Source organism: Daphnia magna, linkage group LG9 (genome assembly GCF_020631705.1).
Source record: "Daphnia magna isolate NIES linkage group LG9, ASM2063170v1.1, whole genome shotgun sequence".
Lineage (NCBI taxonomy): Eukaryota > Metazoa > Arthropoda > Branchiopoda > Diplostraca > Daphniidae > Daphnia > Daphnia magna.
In genome coordinates, this window is record NC_059190.1 from 1,652,273 (window position 1) to 1,675,509 (window position 23,237).

At 36.6% G+C, this 23,237-nt stretch overlaps 1 long non-coding RNA gene and 4 pseudogenes across 1 annotated transcript; 4 read left to right on the top strand and 1 right to left on the bottom strand.

Moving 5' to 3' along the window:
- The first annotated feature begins 1,296 nt into the window (after nucleotides 1–1,296).
- LOC123475926 lies at nucleotides 1,297–5,902 on the top strand (annotated as a pseudogene).
- Nucleotides 5,903–6,632: 730 nt separating this feature from the next.
- Nucleotides 6,633–9,121, top strand: LOC123475927 (annotated as a pseudogene).
- Nucleotides 9,122–9,554: 433 nt separating this feature from the next.
- Nucleotides 9,555–10,805, top strand: LOC123475928 (annotated as a pseudogene).
- Nucleotides 10,806–12,698: 1,893 nt separating this feature from the next.
- LOC123475929 lies at nucleotides 12,699–14,193 on the top strand (annotated as a pseudogene).
- Nucleotides 14,194–16,353: 2,160 nt separating this feature from the next.
- Nucleotides 16,354–16,718, bottom strand: LOC123475863. Its single transcript, XR_006651375.1, has 3 exons — nucleotides 16,629–16,718; nucleotides 16,473–16,563; nucleotides 16,354–16,410 (listed from the first exon to the last, which is right to left on the bottom strand). It is a non-coding gene; the product is annotated as an uncharacterized LOC123475863 (long non-coding RNA).
- Nucleotides 16,719–23,237: the final 6,519 nt, after the last annotated feature.

The window sequence follows — 23,237 nt, forward strand, 5'->3', positions numbered from 1 at the left end:
TGAAGTCCGGGTAATATTGGTTCTTTGAGATCTTAGGTGTAGTTATGATGCCTGGAACTCCTGTGGTTGAGTCACTTCTTTCTGAACCAGCCTATGCTTGAATCCAGTTCATTCCCTAATGAGTTCACCTTCCAGTTTTTAAAACATCAATGGCTATCTGCTGAAAATCTATCCTGGGTTGTTCTTGGTGGCCTTCCTCTTCCTCTGAGTTCTTTGGTGTTTCTGATTTACTAACTGTTTCAACAGAGTCTTCTTCATTTCAAAGTTTTGTGGCAGACTTTGATTTTGATCGATGTGGCCCTCTTCTGTTAGCTTGCTCAAATGCCATTCCTCCTCGGGATTGGTATTAAATTGAGACTCTATGCTTCCAAGATCTTCTTTCTAACATCCTTGGGATTACCTTCAGTAATTGTTATCTTACTGTCATTTTCTCCAGATCTGCTGGAGAATTGACGTCAGGTGCAGGATCCTTTAGAGGGCACTTGGCAAAATTGATGAGCATTGGCAACTTCGGCTAGAGATATTCCATTATTGTGCGTCTGCATTTCAATTTCGATGAAAACTTCAGAGTCTCTGCCATCAAACAAGAAGAAACTTCTGTAGTGAAAATCCATATTCCTTACAGATATGAAGAATTCTATTGAACCTCAGAGCCTTAACATTTCAATACTGAAATTCTACTGTCCGCAAAAAGGACATGATGAAAAACTAAGTTAGATTCCGTGAAAGATTCCTTTCAAACAAATAAAGCCGTAAAAATAAATCCAAAGATTTTTTAGCCGCAAAACATGACGATGCTCCAACACCATCTATGAGCAGTAAGCTAAATCGAGTAAACTTTGCGTTCAAAACAATAACGTATACTTATTCAGAATTTGTTTAATTTTTAAAACACCATTTATAGAATCCGAAATAATATTATCTGACTTTCACCTTATTTTAGACAGTTTATTCCTCTTCCAGTTCCTCAGTTTTTTTACAATCTAAATTTTTTTCGTTCTTGTTTCCAGCCACTCTTGCCAAATCAATCATCAACTCACTTGTTAGGTGGCACATCATCGATCCAGCCGAAGTCAAAGTCAACATCGGGCAGACGAATTTTGCTCGGCAATATTTCTGTTTGACATATGAAATGAATAAATTGTAGTATTATTTAGAGCTGATGCTTCTTCTGATTCATATTTGTATCTCTGTACCATGGCTTTCTTCCAGGTGTGTTCATTCAGTTAATTAGGTGTGTTATTGTCTCAATTTCCTAAACTGAAAGTTGTCAGTTTAAAAAGTTTTACATTTGCCATGAATTCACTGGCCTATCCGCTTCACTTCATTGTAGTTTTCTTCATTGGCAAATTGGGTTTGGCACAAGCGTATATTTGATTAGCAACCTCTGTGCTTCTTTTTCTTTACAGTGAGAGAAGGTTTAATTTTTTTGAGTTACTGAAGGAAACAGACAATGGTACTTTGGACAGGTCATTCAGGTAAATGATTCATTAAAATATCCACAAAAAGAATTCAAATGGTTATTAAAAAATATACTTATGTGACCATAACTTGTTTCATTTTAAGGATGTAACAATAAACTGTAGATTCAAGTGGTAGAATACCTAATTCTTGGAGATAACTTGGGCCTGTCCCATCTCTTTGACAGGCAGTATCAACGAGAATCCTTTAAGGCATATAATGAATACTAGCCATGTGTGCTTCAACTTAAGCAATCATCATTCTTGGCACAGTTGGTGTAAGTTGTAATCCTTTATGGTGATTTGGATGAGTCATATTGAGTAAACATTTCTTATTTAACTATTGAAGGAAGATGATCCAGGAATCAATCCTGTTATCAAAATTTGGAATCTGGAAAGAAAAGACATACATGGTTGTCAGTATGTGTTCACCTAGTTCGAGCTCTCCCCGGAAACCAGCCAGTTCCAGTTACGGCATTCCACCATTGACGAACAAAATGCATTTGATAGCAGCTGGATTTTGCGGATGGTTTTCAATAGTCCTATATAGAGGTAAGTCTATTATAAAGTATGACAGAATTTCATGACTCAAATATTGATTTATTTATTTATTAAATTCTTTATTTTCTGCAGGTGATTTAAGTCCGTGAACATCCTAGCAAACAGAAAGTTTCTACAGGCTGGGACCAGTCTCATCTCTGGACTTTGTTTGCGGACTACCCAGAAAATGTCACATTTATATGTTGCAACACTATCAACAGTCGTGATGTACACAATTGTTTCTAGAATAAGGAGCAATTTCACAACTTGATACAGTGGGTTGCTCCCAGGATGTTTTGCGTTTGCTGACTCAAAACAAGGAGCAGCATTCATGATTGCTCCAGGCAGTGCAAGTTTATGTAGTATTTTTAAGATGTTCTGATGGCTCATATGTTTTCTTTAGGCTGTTTATTGTTATACAGTGGAAGGAAGGGCCCTGTTATGCATTTGAAGGAGAGAAGCTTGACTTACATTGGTTTCGTGGTTACCTAATAATCATTATCTAAAATTGCCGGAAGGGGGACGCAGACAGCGACAAGACCACTGCAGCCATCTTCGACGTCAATAACAAGTTTATTGCATTTACAGCACCATCGCTAAAGCTTATCGAAGTTATTTCGGAATGGGATCTCTGCTTGTACTAACGAAGGATAAAAATATTCATCCAGTTAATGGAAAAAGACTTACATACAAAATAGACATTCTTTTCAAAAAGAACCTTTATGACATTGCAATCAGGTATGTAATCCTCCGCCCTTCTAAGGAAATGCCAATAATGTTACTTATCTGTTGTTTATAGAGTAGCTAAAAGCCAACAGTATATTATTGAAGGGCTAATGGAGATTTTCAAACTGTATGGTGATCATCTATACGCTAAGAGAAATCATTCTGGAGCTATGGAACAATATTTGAAAACAATCGGTCGTTTGGAACCGTCGTACGTCATCAAGAAATTTCTGGATGCTCCTTGGATACATCAGTTGACTGCCTTACTTACAAGAACTCACACAAGCAAGAACTGGCTGGCGAAGAAATCACACCACGTTACTTCCTAGAATTGCTATACCAAACTGAGAGATACAGATCGCTTAAACCAGTTTCAAATGTAACCAGGAATTTTATACTTAAGCCTTCCCTTTTAATGAAATTTAATGTGTTGCAGACCAAGATCAACGAAGCGAATTTGACGTCGAAACTGCCATTAGAGTTTGTCGACAGGCAGGTTATTTACAGGCAAGCATTACGTCTAGCTGGAGAGCCGAGGGAAGGCACGAATGGCACGCCAAATACTTTTGGAAGATCTTTCTGACTACCGACAAGCACTGGAATATATTCAAAATTACCTCCAGATTTAGTTGGTTACAAAGTCATGACAAATCATTTTGTTTGTAAAGGGAGCTGTCAGTTTCGCTTTATTTGGCAGGCCAATGAAGTAAATCTCCAGGAATACGGCAATGTCTCACTTGAAGAACTTCCCGACGAGACTACAAATAAAAACTGCTATTAGATTTATGTTGCAGTAAAAGACCACAATAACGAAGTAAGAAAACTATTTAACGTTGGTTTTGAAATCGCGACTTTCTAGGGATTTTTACGTAAAGTTAAAAGCTTTCATTGTTTTTTTGCCCAGGTGTGTGATCAAGAAGGGATTTCTGTTGCTTTTTCATCAACCGTAACGAATAATTGGTTGAGTTTCTTGAAAACGTGTTACAGGTTGATTTCTTTTATCTAGTTCAAAAGTGCTGGCAATTTTATGTGAAGACCGATTCGTCTCTCTATAATTGTCTTTAGGTCCATCCTAATTCAAATAGTTCACTGCATTTTGCACTGCTTGAGCAGTACCTTTTGATGTGGACTAAAAAATACCGCAGAGCCGGAGTTGGAAAAGAAAATTACACTTCTTCTGCAGAATTCTTCCGTCTTGGGTGCCGCAGATCGTGCTCTTTTCCTTTGTCAAACACACAAATTTCGTCCTGGAATTCTGTTCATCTTTGAAAAAGACAAAACTTTATGGGGAGTCACTCCCTTTTATTTTTACAAACGAGAATAACTTTGAGAGTGTAATTTCCACCTGCAGAAGGTAAAATATTCTTCGGATAATGTCATAGCTAAGAGACTGAATATTTGATTGTATTTTTGTAGGTTTTGGTCAGCAAGAACCATCTCTATGGGTGAGGTCTTTGACATTATCTACATCAAGCGACAAGGTAACTACCGAATGCTTGGCGGAAATATTATTATCCATAGGTAAGACAGTTAAATAGTTTTTATGGTAATCTTGGAAACCCTGTTAATTGGCGACTGAAAATTGCAGAAGAGAAACTCAAACTTCTCCCTGCCCTTAGAGTGATTGAAATGCTAGGTCGTTCTCCTAGCAACATACTTTAGTCTCGCACGGGACTGCTTGATTCGCACTCTTCAAGTCGGATCGGTCGAACATCCAGTGAAGATGAGAGACTTATCCAGCAGTATCGTCAAGAAACTGAAGCAGTCAGGGAAAAATTTTAAGGATATAAAGACGAGGTAGTTTACTTTGTCACTTTTTTTCATTATTATTTTGTGATGGCTGATGCAATTTGCGATTTTCCTATTCTTTAAATTTGTTTGATTTTTCCCTTTCCAGTGCTTTAGTGTTTCAAGGTTCTAAATGCAACGTATGTAACCATTTCAGCCGCTAGAACTACCGTCAGTCCATTTCCTCTGTCTGCATTCATTCCATCCAACAGTAAAAAAAAAAAAACTACAACCAATGGGCCTGGGCTATATTCACCAATTGTTGTAAAACTTGTAATTTTTTTAGTTGCTTTGATAGCTATGCTGATAACGGAGAACGAATGCCCAACGCCTGCGATACGGAAAATAAAGGATTTTGCGGACCTTGTCCGGGCACAGGCAAGCTATGCGAAATAGTTTACTTATAATTCCAGTTTAAATTATCTTTCTTTGCTTTCTTTTTAGGAGCAGAGCAAGGATCTTCCACTTAAACCTTCCATGGGCAACTGGAAAAAGCTGATGACCCTTTTACGGTACTTGCCGACTATTTTGGCCGCGGAGTCTTCAACAAGCTACCGTCCTAGGAGACAGCTATTTCGGGCCATCAGGTGTTCGTACCGATTTGTCATCCGTTCTTGGGGACCGTCAAAATGCTGGTCAGGTTTTGAAGCTAAGCTGCACGTAAGAGTGAAGGCAAAGAAGCTGTACGAAATCTTACAGGTGAATTTCTAAATGGAATTTGTTTGTGAATTTTTTTGTCTGTGTGTTATTAAGCAGAGTACAGGATTACTTTGATTTCTGTAATGTTTGATATATATAATTAAGTTTAGCATATTTGCTGTTCTTAGAACAAATAAAAGTACCATAAATCTAGGCTGAATTCAGCTTTTGTCTTGCCAGGATTCACGAATGAAGGTCGTGTGAGATTGCAAGAAAATGCTTCGGTCCGACCTACACGAATCGATGTGACTGAAGGCCGATTGCGCAACGCTGAGGTGATTGGAGCTGTGGGAACGAGCTGCATCGAATAACGCTGCGAAAGCTACAACTTCCGAAGCAAGGCATCGGCTTCAAGAAGGAACAAACGCGAAAAATTTTCTAACAACACCGGTCGAAATTCACCGTCAAACCGGGGTAACGCAATCAGCTGCGAAGCGTTCCAAACTACGTAGGAGCGGTTAAAGCGATTTGTCGCTTCAGTTCATCTGACTTCAGTACGTCACTCTGAAAATCTTCTAATTTATCCCTACGTAAAGCGTACGGCAATCAAGCAGATACAGAACCGGAAAATCCCTTCAAGGAAAACACTTATGACGAATCAAAAATCCATTTGCTGATGAGCAATCTTCCAATCCCTTTGGTGATGACGAGACGATTATAGCGACGGTCTAAATCCTTTCGCTGAATAATATAATTTTTCAATCTCCAAGTTGAGTTAACGCCATGTGTGCTGTATCCCTTGAGTCTACTTTCCATTACGTTGACTTTATGAAATTAATGCTAAAAATAGACACGTAAACACCAATTATCATTATTATTGAACTTTAATTTTGGTAATAGTAATAATGATTTTTTCACGTGCTGGTTTTCTTAGTCCGATTATTTGAAATTTGGTGTAATGAAGTTCAAAATATTTATAAATGAATAGCAGCGCACCTTATGGATCGTTTTATGCACCATTACGCGTAAGATTTCCAGCCCCGAGACCTGTCGCGTCTGCTGTATTGTTGTTACCTAACATAAACAACTCGGAATTTCAATCAGTCTCCAATTAAAAAAAAACCTTCTGGGCACGTTGTAATTTATAAGCATCTTTATCTTATGAAGTTAAATTTAATTTTATAAAAATAAAATTTTTTAATCTATAAGGTCATATTAATATTACCCCAGTGTTAAGTTTGGTTAAGGCAAGGACACCGACGGTTGTGTGGTCGTGGATGGTTTAAATTTGATAAGTTTTCCGTATTTCTAAGAAGATTTGATAGAATTGATATTTTTGTTCGCGTGGCATTTTAGTTTTCGAAGAAATGTAGAACAAATTTTTACACACACAGTGTTGTTGGAGATGATGGAGACATTGGTTTTTCTCTTTAGCAGAGCTACATCTAAATATGGATGATCATGATGCAAAATGAGTTCATGGATGATGATTCTCAGGAAGCAAATTCTCCAGTAGCTGAAGAAAAATGATCAAGCTGTGTATGAAGATTTGGCTGCTGGTCAGAGTTTGGAATGAGTCGGTTGAAGTTAGTAGTACAAGGACGCTAGGACAACCCCTATCTGATTTCCTGATGACTTTAGAAGATTATACACCTACTTTAGTGAGTAAAATCAAAACTATAAGTTGTGAATGTTTGCTGTAAAAAAATCTCATTGTTGTTTGTATAGTTGTTCTTTTTATTTTTATAAACCCATAATTTTTTTGTACTTGTTTACCCCCATCTTTGACTAGATACCTGATGCAGTTACATGTTCTTACCTTGCCTCATCTGGCTTTGAAACGGCTGACCCCAGAATGTAAGTTTTATATAATTTCTTCCGCCCATTTTAAAACTGCTGTAAGACTGTTCATTTCTGTTGCAGTGTCCGTCTGAGGTGTCAATTGCTGCTCCAGAAGTTCATCTCTGACATAGTAAATGATGCTCTTCAGCACTGCAAAATGAGGAATGCTAACCCTGTTCAGTCCTCTATGAACAAGGCAAAAGATAAAGATATGTCCTAACCATGGAAGATCTTACCCCTGCACTTGCAGAATATGGAATTCAAATTCGCAAACCCCCTGTTATTCATAAGGTCTTAAAATCATCTTGCCACAAAAGCAAACCAACAGCACCACTGTTCTTGTTTCTTTTAATAAAACCTAATCTTCTGAATCGATCGTCAAGTACTGAGCCATTTGCCACCGACGTAATATAAATTATTTATCAATGTTGAAAACCAAACTCGCCGAGAAAATCTTTTGGGTATCACCTTTATGCCGCCTTATCTGCGTAGTACATTGATCCTTCTGTCCAGGTCAAAATTATATCGCAAATTGAAACTGGTACGCATTCATTCGTGGCAATTCGATCCTCGGCTTAATGTTTCAACCCATCGATGGTATCCCACCATTTCATTGCCGGATTAACATGGTCTACTACTCTGAAATCAAAGGATACTTTGAAACCAATCATCAACCTTGATGATTTTTCGTCGTATTCTTTAAATTTTTTATGACCTAAATCGCCTCAAATAATCGAAAAGCGAATGGCCTTTATCGAAGGCTTATTCAAGAATACTAAAATATAGATTTGTGTTTCAGTCAAAGTGGCCTTGCATATACGGACGTCTTGAGGACCTTGAAATACTATAACGTTCATGAAACAGAACTTCAGAACGGTGAAGTTCATGAAGACCTGTAAAACAGAATATTAAAAATTGTGTGTGTTTAGAATTGTTTGCCAATAACAACGAATGTTTTTATGTACAAACACCACACAAAGCGATATCTAACCAGCTTTTTTGGTAAATTTCCGCAAGATAACGTAACACCCTGTAGCCACTGGAACCGAAACTTTCCACATCACTCCTCCTCCCACTATTCATCAGGACCCCACCCCATCCTGAAACTTGTTTTACTAGAAAACTCAGGCATGACACAAAAATAAATAAAGCGACGCAGGAAGACGTGCTCACTGCTCAACAACATATAAACAACCAATCACCCAAGTCCTTGGCTCCAGTCCTGTTTGATCAGTCAAACAAGATCCAAGTCTTAACCTCACTTCATACCGAAAATCTAGTAGCCGGGAGAATAATAACAGGTGAGGTCTTGAGTTGCCATTACTTTTCAAAAGCGGTCTACGTGATATTCCCACCAGCTAAAAGCATGTCATATGTTGATTTTTATTATTATATTTATTTATATGTATAGTTGTACGTGATCAACTCATCAGAGTATAAAAAGCTATCGATGACGAACTGATGAATCTCCTTAGGAATTTGTTGTGCTTTCCTTAGACATTTGTGATACAAGTACATCTCTGAAAACATATGTCAGAGAAGTTTTTCATTCTATACCTTTTTTTACCAATTCTTTCTTTCTTCCTTCCAATATTCATCATTGTTCTTTCATTGCACTGGTTTATTCTCCCACTTTGTTGACATCGATTCAGCCACGAGTGGCCGCAAGGCTGCGCGCTACGCTGCGCGCGTGTTTGGTACACTTCGTCCACCTATCTACGTATATCTTCCCCTTCACTCGACCTCAGAGTCTGTAGTCCAGGAAAATCGCGAGTGCCTCCTCGAGCCCCGTCTCTGATAAAAACACCCACACGGGAGAAAGGGACTTTCTTATAGTTATCTTTTGATTTTCTAAAACAACTCTTTTAAAATTACTGAATGCTCCAAGTATGTCCTTGGTTTTGCAGAAGTTATCCAGGTGTGATTGGATCATGACGATAGATAAGATTTTTTTGTTTGTTAATTCAAAAAAATTTTTTTATTTTCAATTTTTTCAGTTACTACAGCATTTTGTGAAAACAGTGTTTCGTATTGCTTCAACTTTAACCCTGCACAATGCTTGTCGTTTGACGGAAAGACTTTCCTTTGTTCCACCAAAAGTGGCTCAAAAGCGTTACTGGATATAGTAAGTCGTAGTAACGTTTGTTTGTTTTGTTCCCTTTTTCTCTTTTTAAATCCGGCATTTTTTGTTTGTTTTCTTAATTACTTTATTTTTTTTTTTTTATATGACTCTAACTTTTAACCTTGGAAAAGTTAATTGAATTATGTTTGGAACTTTCCCAGCCATATGTGAAAAGCAGAGAATACCTTTATCCACCCCTTGCTTGGAAATGCAAACTTTTGCAATAATGAGAAAAAGCACGAATGGGAAACCAGTTTCTGTCAAGGGCATTTCGCCGCCGAGGAAACAACCTATTGGGATTTGAAACTAATCTTTCACCGTTTTATTTATTGTCTTTTCGTAGGCGTGGTCGAATCAAATTAGAAAGGCTTTGAGCGTGTCTCGTACCCAACGGAGTAAGGATCGACCTCCTCTAGATTGTTCTCCACGGATGAATCATTCCCTTGACTGGCTCTTCGGGTGAATCATCGTCTCTCTCAGAACTTTCCACACAAACAGATAGCTGCATTTTGCTGGATGGAAAAAAAAGGTTCTGTGATTTTTTCCGTGATTTGAGTTCCGATTTGTTATTAACGATCTAATCATTCTTTCACCTACAGTTCTTAACGCTTTCTGGCTTATCCGGAGACTCGGAAAGATTTGTTTAGAAGACTATTGAGCTTCTAATGGCCCAGGATGTATTCCTCGCTGGGTGTCTCATACAGCGACACTTTTCAATCTCTTACGACTTACCGAGATTTCCTTTAGGCCAGTAGCCATACCTTGCCTCGTTGTCGAAGTTACCGATTGCGCAAAATTCCAACTAATGGCTGATCCATTTGATACATTTTCATCAGTCGTTATTCAAGCAAAAAACAGAAATCGCATACCTCTACTTTAGTCGAGTAATTATTAAATTTGTGCTTTGAAAAAAAATAATGAAATGGGAAGAATTCACTAATTTACAATTATTATTTTTATTATTTCATTATTTTCAGCATGGTGAGGTGAATATAACGTTCTGGGGAAAGTTGAGGTGATGCGGATCTTTCCTCCCCGTGGCCGCCAGTACGCTGATTGCTTGGCTGATGCACGTCAATAGCACTAAGGGGTCTATTCGGGATTCAAAATTGTGGACATCTTGTCTGAAACGCACAATTCAAACGGCCAAAAAACATCAAGGCACCCTCAAGAGCACATGGAGGCACTGAACGAGTTGAACACTGGCGTCTGTGACAGGCTCACTTGTATTAAAATCGCCGAGCGCTATCAATCGAATTTGCTGCTCGTGATGACGACAAATTTCATTACCGTTATCCAGAAGGTGAATCGCCTTTGGACCTACCGCTTCGCGTCGAACCAGTTCTGGATCGTCTGAAGGTCGAGGACAATGTTATGGTGATCGCACACCAGGCAGTTCTGCGTTACGCTTGCTGGCAGCGTTGCTCAACAAAGATGAAAGAACTGCCCCCTACACATCCATACGCCGTTGCACACAGTGATGCAACTGTCGTTTAACCGTGCGAATTTTGGCGGCTGCCATTTGGAACTCATCCCACTAAGCATCGAATGCGTTAAAAACGCACAAGGGCCAAACCTGAGGTGCAGTTGCAATCTAGTTCTTACATTCGGAGAAAATATAAGCAATATAATTTTTTATTCATTTGTAGAATTGTAGTCTCACACGTACTGCCGAGGAGGCGCTCTAAATGGCGTTCCTGCACATTTCAGAAAGTATGCCTTTATTCAATTATTTCCTTTGGCATAAGACCTGGGCGAAAGATAGGTAAACAATGGGGTTCAACGTGTACGGTCGGTTTCTCTCAATCTTGTTTCTTTCCATATTGCTTAACCTTTTTATATATCTGTGATTATATTCGCATAATTAATACCGAATGCTTCAAAATTTAAAACTGTATTTCAGGGATCTTGATTTTTTTATTAGAAAAAACTGGAATACAACGCTGATATTAGGCTCCAGAAATGAACCTTCGACTAATTAAGTATTTCACTAAAATCGGTACATTTAGTTTTTACCGCTGTATTAGACTATTTTTAACACCGGACCAAAAACAAGACAGAACAGAAACTCTAAAACTATTTTTCCCGGAGAATCCTTGTTTTTGTTTTCGAACGCTGGGAGCAATTTGTCTTGTTTGAGCCGAACTGTACTACGGCATTCGATTTCATCCCAAAAACTAGTAGCTTGTTTTTTAAATGCTTTCTAGAACCATATAACGTCGTCTTCTTATGGAAATCGATATGACTTGAAAATTAACATACACAACTTGAGGCTTGTTTATTTTCATCGTGAGAATAGTGCCTCTATATTAGAGTTGCGAGCGCTTACCGCAAGCTGTTGGCAATTTTGATACTCATATGACCTCAGGTAACAGGTAACAAAGTTATTCTTTGTAAAAATGGGTCATAATTTTTTTGATTTGACGGAAAGCTGGAACTACTCCAAATCGCAGAGTGACGGAAGCCAGTGTAAATAGAGCATCTAAGAATGCTAGAAAGAGGGAAAACATCAGAGGAACCATCAGGAAACCATTTAAGCGTCAGCAGGGGATCCGAATTTGCATTGATTCCGTTGGACGCCCGTCTATGCGAAAGAAAAAGCCTTCTTTTCACTTAAATAGCAATTCTTCCACCATCTAGTAACAGATTTCTATCGTTTCATTTTTCATTCCATTTTCAGCATAGATGGTTCAAGCAATCCATATAAAACACCTTATTACGTGCGTGGCTTATTTACATAAGCCACGCCCCACGTTCACTTTTCGCAAACCAGATTTTTTGGCTTTCGGGCTCGCTCCCTCCGAAAATGCTGCACCATACGCAGATCTCATGCCCTACAAATGCCAAAAATGCCATCGCTCCTAGACATCCGCTTGGTGCAAGTATTCAAAAATTCTATCTTTCTTGTTACTGCAATCAGAACTCCGCCTGGTGCAGCACATTGGGAGGGAGCGAGATAAAAAATCTGGTTTTGTAAGAAGTGACGTTGGGCCTTGCTTCCGCATGGTGCAGCACTTTCGGGGAGCAAGCCAGAAAAAGCCGCAAAAATCGACTTCACGGAAAGCGACGTTGGGCGTGGCTTATTTACGGGCGTTTGAGCAGAGTCATGGAAATTGGAAACCAGTCATGGGTTCCATGACTCTGGTTTGAGTACTCCGTAATCTATGACTCTGTGACCAGAGTCATAGATAATCTAAGATTCTGCTCGGGCTTACTTCGTCCGATTGATCTGCACCATGCGGAGGTATTTACAAGTTACAAGTTCAACTTACAAGTTACAATTACCAACATAATAACAGAGTATAAATTTATTAATAGCCAACTCCCTCTATGGCTCTGATAATAAATTAATAATGATTAATGAATGATATATCTAATGCTGTGGCAACGTTGCCGAAGCACATTTATTAACAGACTACAATTTGATTTGTTTTTCAGGATTTAAAGAGCTGGAGCACATGTGGACGTGGTTTTCGAGACTTTATTCTTACTAAGAATACGTTTGCTCAAAAGTCTTTACAATTTACTTATTAAGGGAAACTTTAGATGTTCCCGCACGGTGCGAGCTCTTGTGATTTCAAATGGCATTACCTAATCCTTTTGCCTGTGGCACACTTTATAAACCAAGTTTTACACCACTTTATTCACCCCAAAAATACAAACTTAAATCCTGGCCCAGGATTACCACACGCACCTCAACCTCAGTATAGTGGGGAGTAGTGTGACAAAGATGTATAAAAATGATACGAGACAAAAGACGTTTGACCTCCAAAAAACCTTTCAAAACTGACAATTTCAACCTTTCTCATGTGATGGGTTGTGATCGTTCATTTAGATCTCATGGAACTTTTAAACATTCACATATCTGAGCACATTCCCTGTGGAATAAATGGATGCACATTTGTGGCCCATCCTAAAATTGTGGAGAAAAGCATATACAAATGCAACATGAGACAGGACTTGCTAGACAAATAATGAGGCTAAACACCGGGGGAGAAATACAAAAATGGAGAGAAGAAAGGCAGAAAGTATCATTTTATAATAATCATTCCATTTTAATTTTATTGCTATTAACTCTTTCTTGTAGCCGATTTCCTCTACAACAAATGTTGCACGAAGACAAGCTGAGGAGAAAGAAAGATTAGAAAGAGGAGAACTTCTGTATAGACAAAAAAAAATTTGGTATGAAGTGTCAATGCAATGCTTTTTAGTTTCATTTTTAATAAATTTGCAGCCAAAAATAGAAAACAGCAAGAGAAAGGAGATAGGGAAGAGGATGGGATGCAAGAAGAAATCAGAACAGGAAGGATAATGATAAAACAGAAAAAAAAAAAGAGTAACAACATGCCACATCAGCCAATCCGGGACAGAATTGCCACAAAATGTTTCAATACCAAATGAAGCGAAACCATTCAACAGTACAAAGACACCAGAATCAAGTATAAGTTATATTGAATTTTACCTCAACAGGGTTTAAAACACAATTTACCTTTGATGTTAATATATAAAATTTATGGTTTTAGTAAACGATAAACAGAACCTCGATGGTGAAATAGTAATGGAGAATAAGGAGAAAAAATTTACTCCGGAGTACAACCTGCTAGTAATGCGTTAGTAAATTTGATAAGCTATGCCTCTGATTCCGAAGGTAACATCGCAGGTGAAGCTAAAACTCAGCTAACTTCTTTATTCATATGTGCTTATCTACTATTTCTCCCATGTTCTAGATGCTAAAAAAGCGAAATTAATTATAAAAGATGCTGAAAAGCCTGCTATGAATTGCCCCAGGGAACGTCCCCAGAAACCCATTAAGCGTAGGAAGAAGAGGAAAAACACAAAAAAGTGCTGTAACTGTACCAGCTGTTAAAGAGCATGTTCACCCAAAGAGGCTGACACTCCTGCGAGAGGTTGTAATTTTAAAGATTTATTAGCCTGAAACATTAGATCTTGCCAAGATTAAAAATTTTTACAGCTGTTGCAAAAGGTGAAATTCTACACAGACATAATATCATTCTCCAGTGCGTGCATTTTGTTGTTCAGCAGAATTTCTTCGGTTTGAATCAAGGAACAGTTTGAGTGGTAACAGCGGAAGCAGATACATTCATTTTCAGAGCATAAGGGAATACCCATGGAAAAGTATTGAATTTTTACGTACTTGATTTAATGATACCTCAATATAATATTCAAACTGTGTGGTTAATTTTTCTGTCACTCCCCATGCGGATAAGTGTGTTAATTTAATATGTATTCGAGAGTTAAACCTGCCTTGTTTCCTAGCTAAAAGCTTGAGCATGACACAACATTTTGTGACGAAATATTTAAAAATTTGCGACCACGACTCAATATAAAAAACGGGATTTATCGTAGAAGTGGTACGATACACGTAAGACGTAAGAAGCCTTCCCACTTTTTCGTTTTTGAGTAAATTATAGATTTAAATAAAAAATAAGTTGAAATGAAAATTTATTACACTAGCATTGTATCGTATATCTATTTACTGCAACTAGATGACATGATTGTACAGTCAACAAATAATTCTATCTCATGGCTCAATGGTTGAGCATCGGCTTGGAAAATCAAAAGTCTCGGGTTCGATTCCTGTTTAAGTTACACTATAATTAATGCTATCTTTCGTTTCAATAAACTCCTTGCAACGATTGTAGGAATCAAATTAAATAGGCTATCTACACTCCTGCCCACAAACATTAATAAGTTGAATTTTCCAAGTACATCAGTCATAGCTCAATGGTAGAATACCGAATTGGTATGCCGAATGATCTGGGTTCAAAACCCCGTGCAGTTAAATATGGAAATTGATAAAATTTCTGATGTCAAAAGCGTGCAAGAAGTAAAACCTATTAAAAGTAATCAAATCCATAATTTTCATTTTCATTCATGCACTACATACAAGGTTTTTAACAAAAGATAAGTGCAAACAAAAACATCACAGTTAGCTGAATGGTACAGCATTGGAGTGGCATGCTTAAAGTCTAGAGTTCAAACTCCAAAACATTAATAAGTTACATCCTTACAAATAAATACAAAAGTGAAGTAGATGTAAAAGCTTTTATTGTCCCTCCATCCACCCACAATTCCACCACTTGGTTTACAGCATAATACAATACAACATAATATACAATACATACATACACAAATACAACTAACCCGTTGGCTGCCACGCCACTACATACTACGCTAGCTACATCGCCATCAGAAAGATCGCGACCAAGGGGGACTTGTCCGAAGACAAGTCCGGGCTGACACGATGATGGAAGCCATTACGGGGAATGCACACCCCAGGCAACCATCACCGCATCGACAAGGGGGGAGTTCCTAATGGTGCATTGCCTCGACGATCGACTTGAGCCACACGGCTTGTGCAACTGTCCCACCCATGGCACTATAGACCATTGGGCAGAACAGCGCTGCCGGACCCTAACAAGCTAAAAAAAAGGGGATCAAAGTGGGTGGCAGCCAACGGGTTAATTAGCACTACACTAATTAACACACACACACATTACATAAAACAATGATACCACGATGACGGGGCGACCACGAGGCGAAGACGGGGCGACCGGGCGACCACGATGCGACGACGGGGTGACCGGGCGAGGGGAAGATGGGGCGACGGGCAGAGTGATGACGGGCGATTCGGCGACGGGCAAAGCGATGACGGGCGATTCGGCGACGGGCAAAGCGATGACGGGCGATTCGACGACGGGCAAAGCGATGACGGGCAAGGCCGATGACGGGCGATTCGGTGACGGGCAAAGCGATGACGGGCGAGGTGAAGAAGGGGCTTTTTTTTACATACGCCTGTTGTCAAAATTGTAGGGCCGGCAATTTTTTTAGACACGTTGGGTTGGCAGTCCTACGATAACATATTGAAATTTAACAAGCAATACTAGAGAAGAAAGAAACTTGAAATACCAAGGAGTAGTAGTTCTGAGGTTCACATCTATGTGTGTTGGCCATCAGAGTAGAAAATAAAAGAAGACTGCTGATCTGGTTGTTGATAATCATTGGCAATACAGAGAAGAATATGATGCATTTTTCACATTGGAACTTACACAAGATGAGTGGGTCAAGAATGATCTTCCTTCAGAGCCAGCATCCTTTGCACTTCAGTTTCGAGCTAGAAGTAAACACAGAAGCATGCAAACTTTGACACTGAATGCCATAATATGAGTCTAATACCTCAACCCTCAAAACTAAATCATGCCACTTGACCGGCTCAGTGGAAATGACAAGAAGATTACAAGTCAGCATCCTTTTCGATTTTAGTTTAACGAGCTACTTCATCAAAGCAGAATCATGCAAATTGGATTCTTATTGTCAAAATTTAAGTACAATACCTCCTAATGAGCAATAGAAAAGCATGATGGAATCTCTAAGTGACAAGTTGCTAAGAGTTTTTGGATTTGGCAGCAGGCATAACAAAATTACCTGTTACACACAAAATAATCCATTGATATGCTTCACTTGAAAACACTTGATAGTAGATAACAAACCATTTGATTTGATCGAAATTTAAATAGGAATGTAATATAATTAACAAATATTGGGATACGGTTTTCACTAGTCACATAGAGCTTGATCACGTAACAAGTATAAAGGAGCAGCAGCGCCATCTCGTTTTCCAATTTAGAAAAAAGCAAGTTCAAACAAAAATTGGTAATTTTTTATTGCGATAACTACATTGATATTCCTAATACTACTAATTCTAGAGCGGTACACATCAAAATAATATCAATGCAAAACGTCCTTGAACAAAAAAACAATAAAACTTACATTAAATAAATTCTTTATTAACCATAATTCGAAGAGAAAGTTTCTCAGTAAATTGGGAGATCCAACTGAAGTAGAATATTGGCAGTCAATAGCACATCTTGTAGAATTTCTGAGGTTTATTTCAATAAAAATAAATGTTTAGTTACAAGCTTTGAATACCTAGTTTCATTGAGAAATTAGTATTTCCATGTGAATTTTTGAATGAACATGAACAGAAGGCTACATGAAGATCTGCATTTTAATTAAAAATAAGTTACAATTGATTCACAAGGTAATAAAATTATGCAATAAGTGTGGCATGTATAGAGTATGGTTCACAACAGAACACACCCAATGATTATAATTTACAAATCAATTCATTTCTATTTAAAGGTAGGAATTAGATAAGCCCATAAAACATCCACAACTTCAAACTGGAACTGCTGGAACCTAATTCAGGAACATATATACCAAAAATATCTAGAGAACTAAGCAAAATTACATAAATGCGAACTGTATAAGGTAAGTAGTATGTGCTTAATTATCCTGAAACCTGGCTGTTGATTGAAAATGTAAAACCATCAATTTTCACCACATATCATGCATAGTTCTGCTTGTAACAATGACTTTACCCAGAATGATACAACACAAGACCTGGTTTTCCAAAAGTATGTTAACATTACCTTATTCTAAACCCAACTGCAACAGCTGACATTTCGTGTAGGCAACAAAGTAGTGCATAGGGGGTAGAGGTTAAAATAACCATTAAAAATAATAATACTGTTGAGACGAGGGTAACTGAAATACACGTTTTCAACGTTCCAACAGAGTAAACAACAATCACATGACAAAAAAACACAAGTTAGTTCGATTTTACCATGATTTTACTTTAGAGTTTAGACACTAGGGGCTGATAATCTCCAACGCCATCTAGTGGAAGTGAAGTTCGACCAGGATTTTAAATAAGCCCGACAAATTAACAGTGTATCGTATTTGAAAAAAACGAGTATTTAAAAAAATACAAATACTATATTTTTAAAATATTCGTCCTTCAAAATACATTTTTCTCCCAAAACCTCAAATACCAAATAAAATCAAATACAAATACAAATACAAATACAAAATACTTTTTTTCCTTTATGGAGCAGTTGGAATCCTACATTGCGCATTCCTCCGCAAATGCGAAAATCAAATTTGTGTCCAATCTGTGGTACGCTGTCTACAAGCGTTTTATGGGAAAACCAACCATTTCACTTTTAAAATATTGTTTTCTTCTCTATAACTATGTTTTACTCACTGTCAAAGAAAAACCAATGACTAAATCGAAATCAGCGTTCAATTTCGATTATGCCGTCTGATTTTGGAAAATTTCAAGAGATGTCATTTTTGGCCGATTTTGACAAAGGGAAAGGCTATACCCTTCCCCACTTTTTCGTATTTCAGGCCAAATTTTCAAATCTGGCTTAAAATACATGATTTAGATTCAGAATTGAATGAAAATCACGAAATCAGGTTTATTTTTCTATTGGTCTTATAGTTTTTCATTTACATGTTAAAACCATAAATGAAGTTGGTGCGCTAACAGAACTGTTTTCGTTAATTTTTTAACGGCTAGTCTAAAGAGAAAACCAATGACTAAATCACAATCAGCGTTCAATTTCGATTGTTCCGTCTGATTTTTGGAGAATTTCAAGAGATGTCATTTTTGGCCGATTTTGACAAAAGTGGAAAGGCTATACCCTTCCCACTTTTTCATTTTTGGCCAAATTTCAAATTTGGCTTAAAATACATGATTTAGATTCAGAATTGAATGAAAATCACGGAAATCAGGTTTATTTTTCTATTGGTCTTATAGTTTTTCATTTACATGTTAAAACCATAAATGAAGTTCGTGCGCTAACAGAACTGTTTTCGTTAATTTTTAAACGGCTAGTCTAAAGAAAAACCAATCACTAAATCGAAATCAGCGATCAATTTCGATTATACCGTCTGATTTTTGGAGAATTTCAAGAGATGTCATTTTTGGCCGATTTTGGCAAAAAGTGGAAAGGAGCTGTACCTTCCCACTTTTCATTTTTGGCCAAATTTCAAAATTTGGCTTAAAAATACATGATTTAGATTCAGAATTTTAATGAAAATCACTGAAATCAGGTTTATTTTCTATTGGTCTTATAGTTTTCATTTACATGTTAAAACCATAAATGAAGTTGGTGCCTTAACAGAACTGTTTTCGTTAATTTTAAACGGCTAGTCTAAAGAGAAAACCAATCACTAAATCGAAATACAGATTTTCGATTTTTGGAGAATTCAAGAGATGTCATTTTGGCCGATTCGGACAAAAGCGTGGATACCCTTCCCACTTCATTTTTGGCCAAAACATGATTTAGATTGAATTGAATGAAAATCACTGAAATCAGTTTATTTTTCATTGGTCTTATAGTTTTTCATTTAAATGAATAAAAGCTAAAAGAACTGTTTTGCTAATTTTTAAACGGCTCAAAGAGAAAACTAATCACTAAATCGAAATCAGCGATCAATTTCGATTAACTCCGTCTGATTTTTGGAGAATTTCAAGAGATGTCATTTTTGGCCGATTTTGACAAAAGTGGAAAAGGCTATACCCTTCCCACCCATTTTGGCCATTTTTGGCCAAATTTCAAATTGGCTCAAAATACATGATTTAGATTCAGAATTGAATGAAAATCACTGAAATCAGGTTTATTTTTCTATTGGTCTTATAGTTTTTCATTTACATATGTTAAAAACCATAAATGAAGTTGGTGCGCTAACAGAACTGTTTTCGTTAATTTTTTAAACGGCTAGTCTAAAGAGAAAACCAATCACTAAATCGAAATCAGCGATCAATTTCGATTATACCGTCTGATTTTGGAGAATTTCAAGAGATGTCATTTTTGGCCGATTTTGACAAAAGTGGAAAGGCTATACCCTTCCCACTTTTTCATTTTGGCCAAATTTCAAATTTGGCTCAAAATACATAGATTTAGATTCAGAATTGAATGAAAATCCTAAGAAATCAAGTTTATTTTTCTATTGGTCTTATAGTTTTCATTTACATGTTAAAAACCATAAATGAAGTTGGTGCGCTAACAGAACTGTTTTCGTTAATTTTTAATTAAACGGCTAGTCTAAAGAGAAAACCAATCACTAAATCGAAATCAGCGTTCAATTTCGATTATACCGTCTGATTTTGGAGAATTTCAAGAGATGTCATTTTTGCCGATTTTGACAAAAGTGGAAAGGCTATACCCTTCCCACTTTTTCATTTTTGGCCAAATTTCAAATTTGGCTTAAAATACATGATTTAGATTCAGAATTGAATGAAAATCACTGAAATCAGGTTTATTTTTCTATTGGTCTTATAGTTTTTCATTTACATGTTAAAAACCATAAATGAAGTTGGTGCGCTAACAGAACTGTTTTCGTTAATTTTTAAACGGCTAGTCTAAAGAGAAAACCAATCACTAAATCGAAATCAGCGTTCAATTTCGATTATACCGTCTGATTTTTGGAGAATTTCAAGAGATGTCATTTTTGGCCGATTTTGACAAAAGTGGAAAGGCTATACCCCTTCCCACTTTTTCATTTTTGTGCCAAATTTCAAATTTGGCTTAAAATACATGATTTAGATTCAGAATTGAATGAAAATCACTGAAATCAGGTTTATTTTTTCTATTGGTCTTATAGTTTTTCATTTACATGTTAAAAACCATAAATGAAGTTGGTGCGCTAACAGAACTGTTTTCGTTAATTTTTTAAACGGCTAGTCTAAAGAGAAAACCAATCACTAAATCGAAATCAGCGTTCAATTTCGATTATACCGTCTGATTTTGGAGAATTTCAAGAGATGTCATTTTTGGCCGATTTTGACAAAAAGTGGAAAGGCTATACCCTTCCCACTTTTTCATTTTTGGCCAAATTTCAAATTTGGCTTAAAATACATGATTTAGATTCAGAATTGAATGAAAATCACTGAAATCAGGTTTATTTTTCTATTGGTCTTATAGTTTTTCATTTACAGTTAAAAACCATAAATGAAGTTGGTGCGCTAACAGAACTGTTTTCGTTAATTTTTTAAACGGCTAGTCTAAAGAGAAAACCAATCACTAAATCGAAATCAGCGTTCAATTTCGATTATACCGTCTGATTTTTGGAGAATTTCAAGAGATGTCATTTTTGGCCGATTTTGACAAAAGTGGAAAGGCTATACCCTTCCCACTTTTTTCATTTTTGGCCAAATTTCAAATTTGGCTTAAAATACATGATTTAGATTCAGAATTGAATGAAAATCACTGAAATCAGGTTTATTTTTCTATTGGTCTTATAGTTTTCATTTACATATTTAAAACCATAAATGAAGTTGGTGCGCTAACAGAACTGTTTTCGTTAATTTTTTAAACGGCTAGTCTAAAGAGAAAACCAATCACTAAATCGAAATCAGCGTTCAATTTCGATTATACCGTCTGATTTTGGAGAATTTCAAGAGATGTCATTTTTGGCCGATTTTGACAAAAAGTGGAAAGGCTATACCCTTCCCACTTTTTCATTTTTGGCCAAATTTCAAATTTGGCTTAAAATACATGATTTAGATTCAGAATTGAATGAAAATCACTGAAATCAGGTTTATTTTTCTATTGGTCTTATAGTTTTTCATTTACATGTTAAAAACCATAAATGAAGTTGGTGCGCTAACAGAACTGTTTTCGTTAATTTTTTAAACGGCTAGTCTAAAGAGAAAACCAATCACTAAATCGAAATCAGCGTTCAATTTCGATTATTACCGTCTGATTTTTGGAGAATTTCAAGAGATGTCATTTTTGGCCGATTCCCGTTTGACAAAAAGTGGAAAGGCTATACCCTTCCCACTTTTTCATTTTTGGCCAAATTTCAAATTGGCTTAAAATACATGATTTAGATTCAGAATTGAATGAAAATCACGGAAATCAGGTTTATTTTTCTATTGGTCTTATAGTTTTTCATTTACATGTTAAAAACCATAAATGAAGTTGGTGCGCTAACAGAACTGTTTTCGTTAATTTTTTAAACGGCTAGTCTAAAGAGAAAACCAATCACTAAATCGAAATCAGCGATCAATTTCGATTATACCGTCTGATTTTGGAGAATTTCAAGAGATGTCATTTTTGGCCGATTTTGACAAAAGTGGAAAGGCTATACCCTTCCCACTTTTTCATTTTTGCCAAAAAAATTTGGCTTAAAATACATGATTTAGATTCAGAATTGAATGAAAATCACTGAAATCAGGTTTATTTTTCTATTGGTCTTATAGTTTTTCATTTACATGTTAAAAACCATAAAAAAAAAAACAACCATAAAGAAGTTGGTGCGCTAACAGAACTGTTTTCGTTAATTTTAAACGGCTAGTCTAAAGAAAAACCCAATCACTAAATCGAAATCAGCGTTCAATTTCGATTATACCGTCTGATTTTTTGGAGAATGGAAATTTCAAGAGATGTCATTTTTGCCGATTTTGACAAAGTGGAAAGCTATAGCCCTTCCACTTTTTCATTTTTGGCCAAATTTCAAATTTGGCTTAAAATACATGATTTAGATTCAGAATTGAATGAAAATCACGGAAATCAGGTTTATTTTTCTATTGGTCTTATAGTTTTTCATTTACATGTTAAAAACCATAAATGAAGTTGGTGCGCTAACAGAACTGTTTTCGTTAATTTTTTAAACGGCTAGTCTAAAAAGAAAACCAATCACTAAATCGAAATCAGCGTTCAATTTCGATTATACCGTCTGATTTTTGGAGAATTTCAAGAGATGTCATTTTTGCCGATTTTGACAAAAGTGGAAAGGCTATACCCTTCCCACTTTTTCATTTTTGGGCCAAATTTCAAATTTAGCTTAAAATCCCATGATTTAGATTCAGAATTGAATGAAAATCACGGAAATCAGGTTTATTTTTCTATTGGTCTTATAGTTTTTCATTTAAATGTTAAAAACCATAAATGAAGTTGGTGCGCTAACAGAACTGTTTTCGTTAATTTTTTTAAACGGCTAGGTCTAAAGAAAACCCAAAATATCACTACAATCGATTTTGGAGATTCCGAGATGTCATTTTTGGTTTTGACAAAGTGGAAAGGCTATACCCTTCCCACCTTTTTCATTGCCAAATTTCAAATTTGGCTTAAAATACCCAGAACGAATGAAAATCACTGATTTTTGGTCTTATAGTTTTCCATTTACATTTAAAACCATAAACGAAGTTGGTGCGCTAACAGAACTGTTTTCTTTATTTTTAACGGCTAGTCTAAAAGAAAACCAATCACTAAATCGAAATCAGCGTTCAATTTCGATTATACCTT